Source organism: Pelophylax lessonae (assembly GCF_965119305.1).
Source record: "Pelophylax lessonae genome assembly, chromosome: 3".
Classification (NCBI taxonomy): Eukaryota; Metazoa; Chordata; class Amphibia; order Anura; family Ranidae; genus Pelophylax; species Pelophylax lessonae.
In genome coordinates, this window is record NC_138770.1 from 305,309,046 (window position 1) to 305,327,368 (window position 18,323).

General features: G+C 49.7%; 1 protein-coding gene across 2 annotated transcripts in view; it reads left to right on the forward strand.

Annotated features, from left to right (window-relative positions):
- Nucleotides 1-18,323, forward strand: part of TNK2 (tyrosine kinase non receptor 2) — a 362,744-nt gene that overhangs the window by 49,524 nt on the left and 294,897 nt on the right. Inside the window, exon 2 of one of the 2 annotated variants that reach the window (XM_082252263.1) lies at nt 12,470-12,622. The exons of the other annotated variant lie outside the window; for it this stretch is intronic. The gene's annotated coding sequence lies outside the window, so the exon portion shown is untranslated. The remainder of the gene's footprint in view (nt 1-12,469; nt 12,623-18,323) is intronic. 2 annotated transcript variants of the gene reach the window in all.

The following is an 18,323-nucleotide window of genomic DNA, read 5'->3' on the forward strand; positions in this document are numbered from 1 at the left end:
TCCTAGGGATTCCTCCTGGGTCTCTGGGAGCCTTGTGGTGCCGCGCAGGGCTGCCATTTTGTTGTAGCCTGTATACTTAATGCACGGCGGCCATTTTTCAGTGGTTTGCCATTGAAAATAGCTGCGGCAATGACTGTGGAACCCTGTGGGCGGTGGTTTTGGCGGTGGGAACCCCTCCTCATCTCCTGGTGCTTACTCTTGGATCCTTTCACTTCCTGATCACCGCACTTGGAGGGCAGATTATCCTGGTGGCTGCGGGTGTCTTTTTCTGTTGGGTGGTGAGTCTGGTGGGGTCCTCTTCCTCTCTGCTGAGGATCGATTGATGCTTTGTGCCTGGCGACTGGGTGGTGCTGCCAGCACGGGGGTGGTTGTCCCTTTGTAGTGTTTTACACTTTTTGTCTGGTCCCCCTGGTGACTCATGGAGTCTTTGGAGCACATTTCCCCACCTGATCCCCTCTCTGAGGCTGCGGGTCCCTCCGAGTCCCAACCATCTATTGATCCACTAACGGCGGTTCTGGAGTCCATTGTGTCCTGGGTGGAGGTGATTTTCCGGGGACGGGCTAGCAAACAGAGCCCCCCCCTGCGCCTACCCTGCCTCATCTGTCTAATCAGATCTTGAATCAGATTTGGCCGCCGCGGACGTGTGTCTCCCTGTTGGGTCTGCGACCACACGCCCGGAATCCTCAGATAGGGAGGATGATTCCTCCACATCTGCAACCGCGATCGAAAAGGTGCTGGTGGAAGCACTGATTGTATCTGTGCGTTAGACCTTAAAGATGGAGGATGCAGTTGCACCTGCCCTTTTGGCACTCACAAGCCATCCAGAGAGGCAAAGGGGTTTCCTTTCCCCGCCTTTTTTTACAGCATTGCCGCTAAAGAGTGGGGACGACCAAAGCGTCTCATTGGGGTCTCTAAGCGATTTCCTCCTATGAGGAGTCCTTTCTTAATAAATGGACTGTTCCACCACTGGTAGACCCTTCAGTTCAGTAGTCCCTGGCCTTTAAGGATCCGGCTAACAGGAAGGCGAAGGCTGTGGCCCGCAATATGTACACTCTGACTGGTTCGGCACTGAGGCCGGTATTCACCTTTGCCCTGGTGTCGCAAACTCTGACTGAGTGGGCTAAGCTTTACGCCGTGACTTGGAGGGAGAACAGCCCCCCCTGCCTTTGCTAAGCTGGCGGACCAGCTGGTCCAGGGGCTGCAGTTTATCTGTGCTGCCTCTATGGATGCGGCTCCCCTAGTGGCTCTCTGTTTTGTCAGTGGTCCATCGGCGTGTCTTTTTTGCTAAAAATGCTGATCTGCGGACCAAACTTTGAAAAAGGCCTTGACTGATCTCCCCTTTCAAGGAGATCGCTTGTTTAGAGCCTGGAGGACACCATTAAAGGTCTCACAGGGGGTAAAAGTACCTTTTTTCTGCAGGCTACTATGGGTAAGGACCCTTTTCGCAGATGTGGGCCCACCTTCTTGGCTCATAAGAAGTTTTTTCGTCCCTTGGGGTCAACTGACAAGGGCTCGAAGCCTATCAGGGCCTCCTCTGGAGGATACAAAAGAACCTAGTCTGGCAGGCTGAGAGCGGGCTTCTCCAGACCCGTGGACAAGGCTCCTTCAGCATGCCGGACTTGCATGCAGGTGCTGTTCCTGATGGTGTCTACCTTAGAGGTGGTTCCGTTTGCACAGTTCCATACGAGGTCCCTCTAAAAGGAGATTCTGGCCAAATGGGACAAGACTCTGCAGTCTCTGGACAATGGCTGAGTGCCACAGTCATACATTCCCAGTGTTGGTTGTACCTTTTGTTAAAAAGAAACAAAAATGAATTGTTGAAGTTTTGGTGCTATTTTTACTTTTATGCTCTTTGAACAAAGCTTTCCATTGCTAGCAGAGAATATCTGTGCTATTACAGAACACAAGAAGACTGCTACAAATGAATTATTTTCCAGCATTTCAGTTTCAGCCTTCTAGTAAGCAAATGGGTCAGTTAAATAAAATATAGACTGTTCATAACAAAAAAAAAAAAAAAAGAAAGAAAGATTCGGCTGAGCTGGGGATCTAAAGGATTCCCTCTTCATGGCTCGCTGGGCTTGGTACGCCAATCTGGTGCGGCTGGTCGCTGACGTTCCTTGGAAGCTTCCTCTCAGGGAAGATCTGCTGTCCCAAGGACCAATCTTCCATCCTGCTTTACAGTCGCTAAGTTTGACGGCTTGGCTGTTGAACGCCAGATGCTGATGGATAGAGGTTTGTCTGCGTCAGTGATTCCAATGCTGTTAAAAGTTAGATAATCTGCTTCTAGGAAGATCTACCATCGTACGTGGAAGTTGTACATTGGGTGGTGTGAGTCTCTTGGGGTTCATCCTCGCTCTTTCTCGGTGACTTAGATCTTGACCTTCCTTCAACGGGGGGTTAAGCAGAAACTGGCCTTGAGTACTATCAAGGGTCAGGTGTCGGCCTTTGCGGTCTTATTTCAACGGCTTTTGGCCACATACTCCCTGGTGCCTACTTTTCTTCAGAGAGTTAGGCACTTGGCCCCTCCAGTGCGGTCTCCATTGCCTCCTTGGGACCTCGATTTGTTGCTCTCAGTCCTTCAGAAGCCTCCTTTTGAGAATCTTTGGGAGATTCCCCTGCTTACGCTTTTTCAGAAGGTGGCTTTGGTAAAAATTGGTAATAGTTACAGCATTGTTGGCTACTTGTATGGAAAGTGGTCTGACAGTTCTCTGCGAGAATGCTTCAGGCGGCTGTTTTGTGCAGGAGACACTCAGGGGAAATGCTAGAGTAATCAGAAATGACAGACATGTTGGAAGTCTCTCCTTCTAATGGTGTGGTTCGATGCATTCCTGCTAGTGCGATCTGAAGTGTGGCTGAGCAGTGGTTGGTACATGGTGCATATACTGTCTCACTCGCTAGACCTTTATGTGAAGGAAGGGCACGGAACAGACGCAGCAGTAGCAGGAATTCTGTCCATCACCTGCAAAGAGGTGCAGATTGAGGAACCTCTAGACATTCTGACAGGAAATAACAGTGTTGGTAACTGTAACGGGGAAGTGTGGTAACCAATGTTGAATGTTGTCTCACAGTGTGCTGGGTTGCTTCCTACTGATTTTGAGTATGAGAGGCACTTCGTATCACTGTTGGAGAGGTCGGAGTTATTTATTGAAGTACCAGAGGGCACAGAAATGGTTAAAGAAACTCGTGTACAAAAATGTATTGGAAAAGGTCGGTTGGTAGAACAGTCGCTTATGGAGTGTTGGACAGCAGGGGGCAATGTGAAACTTTGGGAAGGTCCCATGGAGTCACCGCTGGCCTGTATATGATACCTCCACAGACACTGTGCTAGCAAACAATGGAAAAAGAGTTCCGTGTGATGTTAAAGATAATGGTAGCTGTACTTCCTGGTGGAATGTTGCTTTTGAGGTTAAACAAAGAGATGTGGTGTTAGTCTCAGATGGTTTGGTTGCTAAGGGTAACCACACAGAGTCAGGTAGTGAGAGAGGTCAGTCCCTGACAGGTGCCATAGAGGTAGGCCCCCTACAGTCCTGGTAGAGCAAGTCTAGGATAGTTAAAAAGAAATGTAGGATCCCAAGGCCAGAAGGTAGAAGGCATAGTAGAGAGATTAGTGTGAGCCCACTGTTGAGGAAGAAGGGCTTGTGGAAGTACACACGGAATAAGGTGGGGGTGATGTGCCCCTTTAGAAAGTGGACAGGTTAGGACTCCTGTTGCTGATATCCTCTATAGTTCCGACTCCGTGGTGTCACAGGTGGCGTGATATCAAATGCACTCCGCCTCTGACAGGAGAGATACAGGAAGCATCACTCTGCATGCTTCCTCGAGTGCTGCTCCGTGATCTCTGCCAGCATTTCCCGTCAGCATTTCCCACCAGCAGTACCCACAGCAGTACCAGCCAGCAGTACCCACAAGGAGTACCTAGAGCAGTACCAGCCAGCAGTACCCACAGGGAGTACCCAGAGCAGTACCAGCCAGCAGTACCCACAGCAGTACCAGCAGTACCCGCAATAAGTACCCACAGCAGTACCAGCCAGCAGTACCCGCCAGCAGTACCCGCCAGCAGTACCCACAGCAGTACGCGCCAGCAGTACCCACAGCAGTACGCGCCAGCAGTACCCACAGCAATACCAGCCAGCAGTACCCACAGCAGAAACGCCAGCAGTTCCAGCCAGCAGTACCCACCAGCAGTAACTGCCAGGAGTAAGTCACATGTGCTAGGGGTGCAACTAGCCCCCAGCACATAATTGTAAATATCCCAGCATGTGCAGTGTTTCTATCTCCTACCACTATGACAAATCACTGAATTGGTCATCGTGGTTGGAATGTTCCTTTAATATCCTTTAATAAAAAAAGTACACATGCGTCAAATGTACAAACGCGATTTTTAGCTTTGAAGACTGGTGGGAGTGTCTGAAGGACAGTGAGTCTTGAGGGTGGTCTCTCTCTCTCTGTGGGGGTCCGTTAGCGTGTGCCTGACCTCCGGGGGGCGCTGTGGGGCCATTTAAAAAAAATGTAATTTGCTGGCGGGTTCCTCGGGTTCAGTATGGACCCTGCAGGCCATTTTTACCCACCTGACCCCCTCGCGGAGGCCGCAGGGCGTTCTGGATCTCCACTGTCCGAAGATGCCTTTTCGGCAGTTCGGGACGCATTTAGGCACGGGGGGGGGGGTGGTGGTAGGTGCGCTGAGACGTTTCTCTGCCTCATCTGATATCTCAGACTCTGAGTCTGGCTCAGCCGCCGCAGACGTGGGCCTGACATGGGCCTCCCTGCCGGTCTGTTACCTCGCGCCCTGTCTCCTCGGATGATGAGGCTGACATTTCCACCTCCCCTGCCACGACAGGCGCTGGTGGACGCACTGGCTGTTTTCTGTGCGTGGCACCCTGCAATTTGGGGGTCGCAGTGGCGGCTGCGCCTAGGGCGCAGGTGGCATCTGGCACTCACATGCCACCCGGAGCTGCTCAGTTTGCTGGCTGCTCATGTAGGAGGGGATCTTCTGAGACGTTCCCCTGGGGTGTCTAAGCGGCTGTTAGCTGTTGCCCCTTTTGGGGGAGTCTCTGGTACAGAGGACTGTTTCCGCCTTTGGTGGACGTACGATCTCTAGCTGAATGGGACTACCTTTGTTCCGGTGGAGGAATCTCCGTCCTTTAAGGACTTAGGGGATAGGATGGCACGGGCTGTGGCCTGCGCTCTGTGCTCCCTGGCCACGCAGACTCTGCCTGATGGGCGGAGTCCCAACACCACGACTTGGTGTGGGGCATGTCCCTCTTGCCCTGGGGGAGCTGTTGGACCAGCTGGCGCAGGGGCGGCATTTTGTTTTCGATGCCGCGGTGGTCGAGGCTCCCTTGTATAGTCACCTTGTCGTTTTCGGTGGTTGACTGGAGTCTACTTGACCGGAGTGTTGGTCTGCAGATCAAACTTCTAAGAAGGTCTTAATGGATCTCCCTTTTCAGGGGGATCGCCTGTTTGGCGCTTCCCTGGATGACAAAGGCTGTCAAGGGTGAGGGCCTTCGTCGCAGTCGGGGTTCCCCCCTTTTCGGTTCACAAACCGTTTCTTCGTCCCTCGGGGACAGTCAATGTGGCGAAGTCCTTCCAGACTTCCGCGTGGGTTTCAGACAACCCTGGCCTGGCGTACATGGGTTTGGTTTTTTCCAGACCTGTGGACAAGGCCTACTCGGCCTGAAGGGGCTTCCTCTCCCATCTAGGGGGTCGAGGACCTGCGACTGGCCCGGATCCCAGGCTGACTGGGTTCAGGAGGTCATGCGGTCCAGTTGCATGATCGCGTTTTGATCCGTTTATTTCCGGTAAGGTTTTTCCCTTCCAATGTACGGCTGTCTCCGGATCGCTTACAGGCGCTCTGTGGGGTAGTTCAGGCTCTGGTTCAACAAGATGGACCTACTGGTCCTTTGATGTTTCCGTGCAGATCACAATTGCAAGTTGGTATTGGTTCGCATGGTGGTGGCTTTACTACATCAGGGGGCTTCCTGGCCTCCATAGACATCAAGCTACCTACCTTCACGTTATGTTCTGGACAGCTACGGATCTCTTTTTTTTGCTGTGGGGAAGGATCTCTTGGTTTGTGGCGTTACCCTTTGGTCTCACTTATGCTGCTAGGGTCTTCACAACCGTGTTGGCTCCGGTCCTTGCGCTGTTGCGACAGCTGGGCGTATCGGCCCTGGTTTCCTGGGGGCTCTGCTTCTCCATTTGGAGTCCCCTATGGTGCTGACAACGAAGTTGGTTGTCACCGTGAGAACTCTGGTGGAGTTCAGGTGGGTTCTGAACCTTCAGAAATCATCTCTGGTCCCTTCCATGAGACTGGAATTTCTGAGTCTGACTTTGGACTCGTCCTCGGTCAGGGTGTTTCTCCCTCCGGGGTCAAAACTCTTGGCACTTTAGACTGCGGTTGAGTGTTGCTGTTCCGCACATGGTCTTCCCTTTGGACCTGCATGCGAGTTCTGGGACTGATGGTGTTGTTTTTCAAGATGGTCCCTTTTGCTCAATCCCTCTTGGGGATCCCCCAGGAGGCAATCCTTCTCGAAGGCGACTGGAATCCAAACTCTCTGGACTGTGGATCCGGCTGGGCCTGGTGCCCGGGAAGTCTTGCTCTGGAATCCTTCCTCCCCGTCTACTGGACAATTGTCACCACGGATGCGAGCTTGTCCGGGTGGGGAGGAGTCCTCGGCAGGTTTTCTGCTTCGGGATTATGTTCCCTGGAGGATCCAGGTTACCACTTATGGTCCTGGGGCTGAGAGCGATCCAGCTTTGCCTAGTTCACTGGATCGGGCACCTGCAGCTGTCCGGTGCACTTTCAATTGACTACGCCGCGACCGTGGCTTGTGTCATTCACCATGGGGGCGCCAAAAGTGTCCTTGCTGCCTTGGAAGTGATGTTTCGTCTTTGGGCAGAGCGCATTGTTCCAGCTCTATCCGCTGTTCCTCTTCCAGGGGGAAACAACACAATTGGTAGACGGTTTGCCTCAGTCGACAGGCCCTGGATGCAGGGCAATGGTCCCTTCATCCGGAGGCGTTCCAGCAGTTGTGCCTTTGTTTGGGGGCACTCTGGACGTGGGCCTGTTGGCATCGCATCTACAGGATAGTGCAGAGGTCATGGCCCGCTCCCGGGACCCTCTGGAGGGTGCAACGGTGGCCCCATGGGTTCTGTCATGGGCAAGAACATTAACTATATTCAACATATTCAATGCTGAGATGTTTGGCGTGGTCGCCTGTGCAAGGCTGACACCGGCATGGTCGTGCGAGAGTGCTCGCGGATGGGCCGAGGTCAGTGTCAGCTGCTGTCTGCCTTTCCTCCTCTCCAGTTGCTGCTAAGAATCCTTCGCAGGTTCGAGGCGGCAGAGATTTCGGTCATTCTCGTGGCTCTGGACTGGCCTCGCCGAGCTTAGTACGCTGACCTGGTCAGGCTTCCTGCTGACGCTCCTTGGAGGCTTCCTCTCAAGGGAGGGTTTCTAATCTCCGGGGCCGATCTCCCGTCCGGCTTTAGGGTCGACGGCTTGCTGGCTTGGCTGTTGTCAGCCAGGTGTCAAAGGACAGGTGGTTGTCTGCTTCGGTGATTCCCACCCTGTGTAAAGCGTGGGCAGCATCTTCTAAGATGATTTTTTTCATCATATGAGAAGTCGCGTATTGTGTGGTGTGAATCATCTTGGGATCCCCCTCGCTCTTGCTCAGTGGCCGGATCTTGGCTTCCTTCAAAGGGGGGGGTTGATCAAAAGTTGGCCTTGAGTACTGTTTAGGGTCAGGTTTCGGCTTTGATACATTTTTTTTTCCACATTCCGTTGGCCGCCCGTTCCCTGGTGCGTAACTTTCCAGGGGTTGCGACACTTGGTTCTTCCGGTGCGACCTCTGTCGCCAACTGTTGACCTTGGTTGGTGCAGTCCGTTCTTCCAGACCCTCCTTTGTGAGTATTGAGAGTATCCCCTGCTTACCTTATTGCAGAAGGTAGCCTTGGTTGCTGTCACTCTGCACGCAGGGCGTCGGCACTGGCAACATTGTCCTGTCATTCTCTGTTGGTTCATGGGGCCAGGTAGTACTTTGTACGGATCCTTCCTTCCCTCCGAAGGTGGTTTCTAGTGTTCACTTGCACGGGGCCATTGTGTTGCCATCTTGTGTCCTGAGCCCCCGCATCCTACGGAATGTGCGCTGCATACTCTGGATGGAGTTTGAGCACTCGAGGGGCACTTGGCGACTACTGAGTCTTCCCGTAATCAGTTTCGCTCTCTGTGCTCACGGATGACCCAAGGACAGGGCTGCCTGTGTCTGCTGCAACTATTTCCAGGTGAATCGGACAGTCGTGGTGCAGGCTTCTTCATTTATGGGTCAGGTCCTACCTTTCCCTGTTTCGGCACTTTCTACTTGGGCGCCTAGTGCTTCTTAGGCTTTTTGCCATACAAGCATCTGTGCTTCAGGTTGCAAGACGACTACCTGGTCATTTGTTCAGACCTTTGCTACGTTTTATGAGGTGGCTGTGCTGGCATCTGCAGATGCCTCTTTTCAGCCGCAAGATTTTTTGCTGGCTGCTGTTTGGAGGGCTTTTGGCCTTCCTTGAGGGTGTTAACTGTTTGTTTTCAGGCGGGCCTCATCTTTTGTTCTGATGAGTCCTCTTTTACCTGGTTGGCTGTGTTTGGTCTTGAGGACTTGTTCTTTTCTGCTGTTCCCACCCCTCATTTTATAGCACTGCTTTAGGACGTCCCTACTGATATGAATAAGAGAGAACTGCATCCGTCAATGAATGATAGAAAAAAATGGATTTTTGACTTACCGTAAAATCCCTTTCTCTTAAGTTCATTGACGGATGCAGTACCCGCCCCTCTATTTTGAGTTGGGTTGGTGTTACTTTCTGACAGTGCTTTGATACAAAACTGACATCCTATGCAGGAAGAGAGAGGGTGTACCCTCCGGGACTGCCCATAGGCGTAGCCAGAACTTTTTTCTGCTTAGTGTCCTACTCCTGTGGGGGGCAGTATAACCCTACTGATATGAATCAGAGAGAACATCATCCGTCAATAAACTTAAGAGTAATGGATTTTACGGTAAGTAAAAAATAAAGTTATCTCCACCTCGAAAACAATGAAGAGTTTGATGAAATGTATTATTATTATTATTATTATTATATTATTATTTATTGTTTAGTGTTTCAAACTTTATCATACCCGGGATGACTACTAGACCCTTGTTTGGACAGTTTTAAGTGAGTTATTCCTAAGGCTACATTCACACCTGAGCGTAGCGTTTTTCGCGCGTTTTTTACCGCGATTTTACCGCGATTTTAGCGGCGTTTTTTACCGCGATTTTACCGCGATTTTTACCGCGATTTTTGTGCAGGCGTTTTTAGATTCACTAGAGATCAATGGAAAACGCCTGTAATCTGCCCAAAAAGAAGCTCATGTACTTTTTTGAGCGTTGGGCGTTTTGTATACAGCTTCAAAACGCTCAGATGTGAACAGGGGCCATTGAAATGAATAGGATTTGTCTTGTTGGGCGTTTTGAGAGCTAATCCTAGAGCAGAAAAACGCCCCAAAAACGCCCCAAAACGCCTACATGTGAACGGAGCCTAAAAATTACAGGCCTAAAATATAAAACAACATGAGGGAGGTTAAAGGAGTTGTAAAGTCAGAAGGTTTTTTTTATCTTAATGTATTCTATGCATTAAGCTAAAAAAACCTTCTGGGTGTAGCAGTACCCCCTAATACTTACCTGAGCCCCATCTCTGTCCAGCGATGTCCAGGAGTCCCTCGGCTGTCCAGGACTCTCTCCTTATTGGCTGAGACACAGCCGCGGTGCCATTGGCTCCCACTGCTGTCGATCAAGATCAGTTAGCCGATAGGAAAAGAGAGAGGGGGTGGGATGAATGGACACACGGAGTTGCAGCCTGCCTCAGTTGCCCCCAAAGCAAGCTGCTTGCTGTGGGAGCACTCGACAGGAGGGAGGGGCCAGGAGCAGCAACAAGGTACCCAAAAAGAGGAGCATCCGGGCTGCCCTGTGCAAATCCAACTTCACAGAGGAGGTAAGTATGACATGTTTTGTAAAAATGCGTGCAACGCTATTAAAAGTGACATAACGTGTATGTGTATTTGTACTGCCAAATTCTCTGAAACGCCTATGGTAGAGAAATGAACATTTAATTCACTGGCAACAGCTCTGGAGGACGTTCCTGCAGTCAACATGCCAATTGCACGCTCCCTCAAAACTTACGACATCTGTGGCATTGTGCTGTGTGATAAAACTGCACATTTTAGATTGGCTTTTTATTGTGGCCAGCCTAAGGCACACATGTGCAATAATCATGCTGTCTAATCAGCATCATGATATGCCACACCTGTGAGGTGGGTGGATTATCTCGGCAAAGAAGAAGTGCTCACTAACACAGATTTAGACAGATTTGTGAACAATTTTTGAGAGAAATAGACCTTTTGTGTACATAGAAAAAGTCTTAGATCTTTAAGTTCAGCTCATGAAAAATGGAGGCAAAAACAAAAGTGTTGCGTTTATATTTTGTTCAGTATGTATGTATATATATATATATATATATATATATATATATATATACTGTATACACAATATCTCACAAAAGTGAATACACCCCTCACATTTTTGTAAATATTTTATTATACCTTTTCATGTGATAACACTGAAGAAATTACACTTTGCTTCAATGTAAAGTATTGAGTGTACAGCTTGTATAACAGTGTAAATTTGCTGTCTCCTCAAAATAACTCAACACACAGCCATTATTGTCTAAACCGCTGACAACAAAAGTAAGTACACCCCTACGTGGAAATGTCCAAATTGGGCCCAAAGTGTCAATATTTTGTGTGGCCACCATTATTTTCCAGCACTGTTTTAACCCTCTTGGTCATGGAGTTAACCAGAGCTTGACAGGTTGTCACTGAAGTCCTCTTCCACTCCTCCATGACGACATCACAGAGCTGGTGGTTTTTAGAGACCTTGCGCTCCTCCATCTTCCGTTTGAGGAAGCCCTACAGATGCTCAATCAGGTTTAAGTCTGGAGACATGCTTGGCCAGTCCATCACCTTTACCCTCAGCTTCTCTAGCAAGGCAGTGGTCGTCTTGGAGGTGTGTTTGGGGTCGTTATCATGTTGGAATACTGCCCTGCGGCCCAGTCTCCGAAGAGAGGAGATCATGCTGTGCTTCAGTATGTCACAGTACATGTTGGCATTCATGGTTCCCTCAATGAACTGTAACTCCCCAGTGCCGGCAGCACTAATGCAGCCCCAGACCATGACACTCCCACCACCATGCTTGACTGTCGGCAAGACACACTTGTCTGTGTACTCCTCACCTGTTTGCCGCCACACATGCTTGATACCACCTGAACCAAATACGTTTATCTTGGTCTCATCAGACCACAGGACATGATTCCAGTCAACCATGTCCTTAGTCTGCTTGTCTTCAGCAAACTGTTTGTGGGCATTTTTGTGCATCATCTTTAGAAGAGGCTTTCTTCTGGGACAGCCATGCAGACCAATTTGATGCAGTGTGCGGCGTATGGTCTGAGCACTGACAAGCTAACCCCCCACCCCATCACCCTCTGCAGCAATGCTGGCGGCACTCATACGTCTATTTCCCAAAGACAACCTCTGCATATGACGCTGAGCACGTACACTCAACTTCTTTGGTCGACCATGGTGAGGCCTGTTCTGAGTGGAACCTGTCCTGTTAAACCTCTGTATGTTCTTGGCCACCGTGCTGCAGCTCAGTTTTAGGGTTTTGCCAATCTTCTTATAGCCTAGGCCATCTTTATGTAGAGCAACAATTTTGTTTTCAGATCCTCAGAGAGTTCTTTGCCATGAGGTGCCATGTTGAACTTCCAGTGACCAGTATGAGAGAGTGAGAGCAATAACACCAAATTTAACACAGCTGCTCCCCATTCACACCTGAGACCTTGTATCACTAGCGAGTCACATGATACTGTGGAGGGAAAATGGCTAATTGGGCCCAATTTGGACATTGTCACTGTCACTTTGGGATGTACTGACTTTTGTTGCCAGCAGTTTAGACATTAATGGCTGTGTGTAGAGTTATTTTGAGGGGACAGCAAGTTTACACTGTTATACAAGCTGTACACTCAGCACTTTACACTGTAGCAAAATGTCATTTCTTCAGTGTCGACACATGAAAAGATATAATAAAATATTTACAAAAATGTGAGTAGTGTACTCACTTTTGTGAGATACTGTGTATATATATTTATTTATTACCATTCCCCTTTTACTCCAGACCTGTTTTTTTAAATTGGCTGCACTTATTTTAAAATATAGGTGATGAAGAAATGTAATGGACTGCGTTTAAAATAGACATTTATTTCAAACATGAAGAATGGCAAAAAAGTGAATCACTTAACAGAAAACAAATATTCAACTTTCAGCAATCAATCAGATGCTTGGTTTTTCAGAAATGACCATTTTGTTGCAATTCTTGTTTTAGTTTCCAACTCTTAACAGAATCCTGTATGAATCAAGCAGTGCGATTCCAAAGATTCCACAACTGAAATAAGTCTGAGTGAAACAGGAATATCATGTCTTTGAATGGCCTAACCCAACTCCTCGACTCTGCCCACATGACATGTTGTATAACAGCCTAAAACACTTGTTTAGGTAAGGCAGACTAAAAATATCAGTGTTCTGAATTTGTTTTCCAAGGTACGTCCATATATAATAAAGCCATTGTATGGTAACAGGATGTGTTTTGTAGGCTGAACTAGAATTAATGGTAACCGCACCTCTTAAGAATAACATAGGTCCGAGGGGCAAGGGAAGATGCTGGTTCCCAGCATATAAAGAAAACTAGATGTGAACCCTAATTGGCAGTTTTTAAAACCTTTGCCGTTTTTATTTTTTCATAAAATATTATTTTCTTTTTTCATATATTTTTTTTTTAATCTTAAAGCCCAAGTTTATTCACTAATGAAAAAACAGGGCATAGCACAAGCAAAATTACTTACAATCAGAAGGATGTGTCCCTTGTGCTTAAGGCTCCTGCATTAGCTGAAATCTTTCCCCCCAGACCCCCACCCCTGCTGCCATAATCTTACAGTGCAGTGAACTTTATTAGAGCCGATGAACCTGTGACAGGCACTCATCAAGAGTGCTGACATTGCCAAGTTATTCTTCCCCCCTCCATTCAAGTAAGCTGTATATATCATCTATGAAGGGAGGATAGGCAGATGAATGGAAGCTCTGCCTCCTCCATTCATAGACCGCATTGACTTTAAGTAATGTCTATTGTGTTTTTTCATTTGTGACTAAACTTATAAACTAACAAATAGGATTAAACCCACTAGGGGCAAAACTCCTCTAAGGGACCACTCCTGCAGGTGGAGAGCAGAGCTGAAGCCACCCTACATTACTTGGTTAAGTTTTGGCCACAGTGAGTTGGTTGCCTTTTTTCTGTAAACTTATTAAAGCGGAGTTCCGGCCTCAAAATCGATAAAATTGATTTTGGGCCATCCGCTTGCTGAGGGCAACCTGAAAAAGAAATGGATACTGGCGATTTTTTTTTTGGTCACTTACCTTATTATAGAAGAAAATATACTAACCTTGCTTCCACTTCCTCCCTCTGTGGCCGCGGCCCGCGCCGCCACTTCCGGTTTGCGATAAATCCTGGGAGCTGAACGTCATCGCTCCCAGGAATCAATGCGCCTGCACCAGCCCCGCTCGTCACTTCCGGTGCAGGCGCGGCATTCACTGCTAAACAGCTTCTGGACATGCCCAGAAGCTGTGCAGGGATGCCGCGCCTGCATCGGAAGTGACGAGCGGGGCCGGTGCAGTGCATTGTGGAACTCTGAAGTCACGGAAGAGGACAGGAAGAGGGACGCTGCGGCTTCAGCCGCCCACACCTGAGATGACAGCGCTGGAGAAGAAATTTTCAAGGTAAGTATTTCCTCTTACAGGTAAGTGCGACCCGGGACAGTTCAGAGGCTATCCATTATGGAATGTACTAGCCCTGACTGTCCCGGGAGTATTTTTAGCTCAAATTGACCCCCGAGGCCGGAACTCTGCTTTAATGCTGCTGATATTTTCAGACACCTCCTGTCTACATTTGCTCACTGTCTGCTGCACATCATTGCTGTGGACCAGCTTCCTGACAGTGATAACAGTGGATGATGTCTTCACAATGTGTGTCAGTATGGTGCTGTCTAGCTGTCTGGGTTTCATGAGTAGTTGAGACTACCTGTTACCTTGAGCCTATGTTTTAGTTTACTGTCATGTGGTCACAACATGTCTAATTCTAGACACCAGGTAATAGCCATGCTGTGCTGGGTGCCTCCAGCTCACATTCTAAAAATGATTGTCGGCTGCTCACAGTGCACCTTCTTATTGATTTCAGCCTAGAATCATGTTATCCTCTAATCTTGGAGTCTGTTTCTTCCCCTGCAGTCCTCTATGGCTCCTTTGGGTGTGGCTGGTGGCAAGAACACCCGTCTTAGGGGGAAAAAGCCTAAGGCTGCTTAAAGATTGAGCAATTTTCTTTCCCGTAACCACAGGTTGATAGGAGAATTCCTCACAGTGATTATTGCTAGTGGTTTACTAGGCAATAGCAATAATCGCATTTAAAATCCGACTGGCCGGTTGTAACCAAGTTGATCGATAGTTCAACTTGCTTATATTCAGCTTGACCATACATGGTGCAAATCTTGGCCGGTTCTGATTCGAACAGTCTATGGCCAGCTTAAGAAATAGGCTGCAAATTTGTCTGCCATATTTAAAAAACATTCCATTCGTTTTTCCACTCCCTTGACCTCCAAATCCAGACACCCCAATCTTGGCTTCCTGTCCAACTGCAAGTTTGGGCACTCAAAATGTTCCAATTCCTAAGACAAGCCTTCCCCTGCATGCAGGGCCGGTGCTAGACTATTTTACGCCCTAGCCAAGACCAGCTACTTGCGCCCCCCCCAAAAAAAAGGGGAAGGGGTTAAATACTCCTCTATGTCATACCCAGTGACCCTGATCTGATGGTTCCTCCATGTTATTCTTTCATACCCAGTGACCCCCCATATCCCTCCATGTCACACCCAGGGACCCTAATGTCCCTCTGTGTCACACCCAGGGACTTTGATGTTTTTCCATGTCACACCCTTGGACCCCAATATTCCTCCATGTCATGCTGTCATACCCACTGACCCTGATGTTCCTCCATGTCATACCCAGGGACCCCCGTTTTCCTCTATGTCAGACCCTGATGTTTTTCCATGTCACTGTTGGGGATCCTGATGTTCCTCCATGTCACACCTGGGGACCCCGATGTTCCTCTGTGTCACACTTGGGGACCCCAATCCCCCATGGCACACCCAGGGACCCCAATTCCTCATGGCACACCCGGTGACCCCTATCCTCCATGCCACACCTGGTGACTCTGATTCCCCATGGCACACCTGGTGACCCCGAATCCCTTTCATACCAGGGATGCTTCATGTAACACCCAGGGACCAGCTCAGTGCAGAGAGTTACTTCCTGCCTGGGTTAGGGCCGTTCAGCTCCAGCTGAAGAGGATAATCATGCAGGCAGCACTCTGGTGGGCTCTATTCCTGCCTCTTGGGGCCCCTCCAACAGTAGTGGAAAGCCAGGGCCTGATAGTTCCGCCACTGCCCAAGACACCTAGCATCTTTCTCTGTCCCTTCTTCCTCCCCTACCGCCACCTCTCCCCTCAGCTCACAATAATCATTCATGATGGAGAGAGATTGCTGACTCCTGGCTGCGCCCCTAGGTGGCAATGCGCCCTAGGCGGCTGCCTAGTTTGCCTAGTGGAAGCACCGGCCCTGCCTGCATGAGGGTTCATTTGCTAACCTCTGTAGATGCTTCAACAGTTTGTGTTTTACCGCCAAACTTTATATGTCACCACACAGATTAGCATATCACTTATCAGAAGCATTCCTTTATCTCCTCTTACCCATAAGGTGGTGTTTCTTTTCGCCATCAGCTCAGTGAGGTAAGTGTATGAACTGGTGGCCCTACCCTGCAAGGAATCTTTTCTGGTTCTGCATGGGGACAAGGTGATTTTGAGGCCCAGAACTTCCCTCTTTAGTTTTGGATAAAGGGGAGATGGATTAGAAAACCTGTCAGTTTTTATAGGGTATGGGCGATTGTGGTAAGGGGAATGGGTGCCCAAGGAAATAACAAGTGGGTAAAAAAGTCTGGTTCACAGGGCAGGAAATTGGCTTTGCCCATAAAGGAAACCATGAATTTTATCCATAACAATACAGGATGGCTTAGTAAGAGTGGGGGCAGGGTGCTGTGCAGGCGATGGGGGTGGGGGGGTGCGCCGCTGGCGACCAGGTGATCGGTGGTGGGGGGGAAAACTGTACCTGGTGGGGGCTCCTGCCAGGGCCTTCCTTCCTGCCTGTCTCATTTCCTGAAGCCTAGGGATCCCTCCTGGGAGCCTCATGGTGCTGCCATGTTCTTGTGTTACCTGTGTACTTAATGCACGGCGGCCATGTTTGTGTAGTCCGGCGGCCAATTTTCAGTGGTATGTCAATGAAAATAGTGGCGGCCATGGCAGTGGAGCCTTCTGGGCAACAATGTCGGCGGTGGGAGCCCCTCCTCATCCCCTGGTGCTGACTCCTGGATCTTTTCATTTTCTGATCGTTGTTCGTGCAGCGCAGATTCTCCTAGTAGCTGCGGTGCCCGGTTTCCCAGGGGGTGGTGAGTCTGGTGGGGTCCTCTTGGGGTGTCTTGTGGGGTCCCCCTGGTGACTCATGGAGTCTTTGGAGCACATCTTCCCTGCTGATTCCCTCTGTGGGCTTTCCGGGTCCCATCCATCCATCAATGCACTGACGGCGGTGCTGGAGCCCTTGGTGTCCCGGGTGGAGGTGGCTTTTGGGCGACAGGCTGGCAAAAAGTGCCCCCCCCGCCTTCCCCTGCCTCATCTGTCTCTTCAGATCCTTAATCTGATTTGGCTGCCATGGACGTGGATCCCCTCTTATGGGTCTGCGACCACGTGCTCTGAATCCTCAGATAATGAGGAAGATTCCTCCACTTCTGCAACTGCGTACGAAAAGGCGCTGGTGGGCGCACTAATTGTAGCTGTGCGGAAGACCTTAAAGATGGAGGACGCAGCTGAAGCTGCGGCGGAGGCGCAGGTTCCCTTCGCCATTCACAAGCCATCCAGAGCAGAAAAGGTGTTCCCTTTCCCTGCCTATTTTGACAGAATTGACACTAAATAGTGGGGCTGACCAAAGCGTCCCCTTGGGGTCCCTAAGCGATTTTGATAGGCAATACCCCTATGAGGAGTCTCTTCTTAAGAAGTGGACTGTTCAACCAGTGGTGGACCCTCCGGTTTCCTGATTGAACAAGGTAACCAAGATTCTGGTTGAAGAGTCCTTGGCCTCTAAGGACCTAGCTGACAGGAAGGCGGAGGCTTTGGCCCACATTATGTACACCCTGGCTGGTTTGGCACTAAGGCCAATATTCACCATTGCCCTGGTGTCACAGGCTCTGACCGAATGGGCTAGGCTTTTGCACTGTGACCAGGAGGGGGAGTAGCTCCCCCCTGCCTTTCCTGAGCTGGCAGATCAGCTGGTCCAAGGGCTGCAGTTTATCTGTAACGTCTCTTTGGATGCGGCTCCCCTAGTTGCTCGGCTCTCTGTTTCGGCAGTGGTCCTTCGGCGTGTCTTATGGCTCAACTGCTGATCTACGGTCCAGAAATCTAAAAAGGCCTTGACTGATCTTCCCTTTGAAGGAGATCGCCTGTTTGGTGCTACCTTTCTTCTGTGGGTTACTAAGGGCAAGGACCATGGTCGTAGATGTGTGCCCTCATTCTCGGATCACAAGAAGTTTTTCGTCCCTCAGGTTCAACTGTCAAGGGATCAGAGCCCTTCGGGCCCTCCTCTTTCAGAATCCAAGCGAACTTGGTCTGGCAAGTCAGAGCCCTTCGGGGGCCTCCTCTTTCAGAATCCAAGCGAACTTGGTCTGGCAAGTCAGGAGCGGGCTTCTCCAGACCTGCGGACAAGGCCCCTTTAGCGTGAAGGTGCGCCCTCACCCGTATCTGGGGTGGGGAGATGTCTTCGCTGGTTCCCGGAGCCGTGGACTCCCCTGGTACAAGTCAGGTGGGTCAATGAGGTCATTAGGTCTGGCTACAAGACCGAGTTTCGTTCATACCCTTCGACAAGGTTCTTCCTCCCAACATGCGATGGTCCCTAGTCTGCTTACAGGCTGTTTTTGGTGCGGTGCAAGACCTTTTACTTTAAAGGGTGATGGTCCCTGTTTCGACATAGGGCCTTAAATACAATCAAGGGTCAGGTGTTGGCCTTAGTGGTCTTCTTTCAACGGCCCTTGGCTACATACTCCTTGGTGCATACTT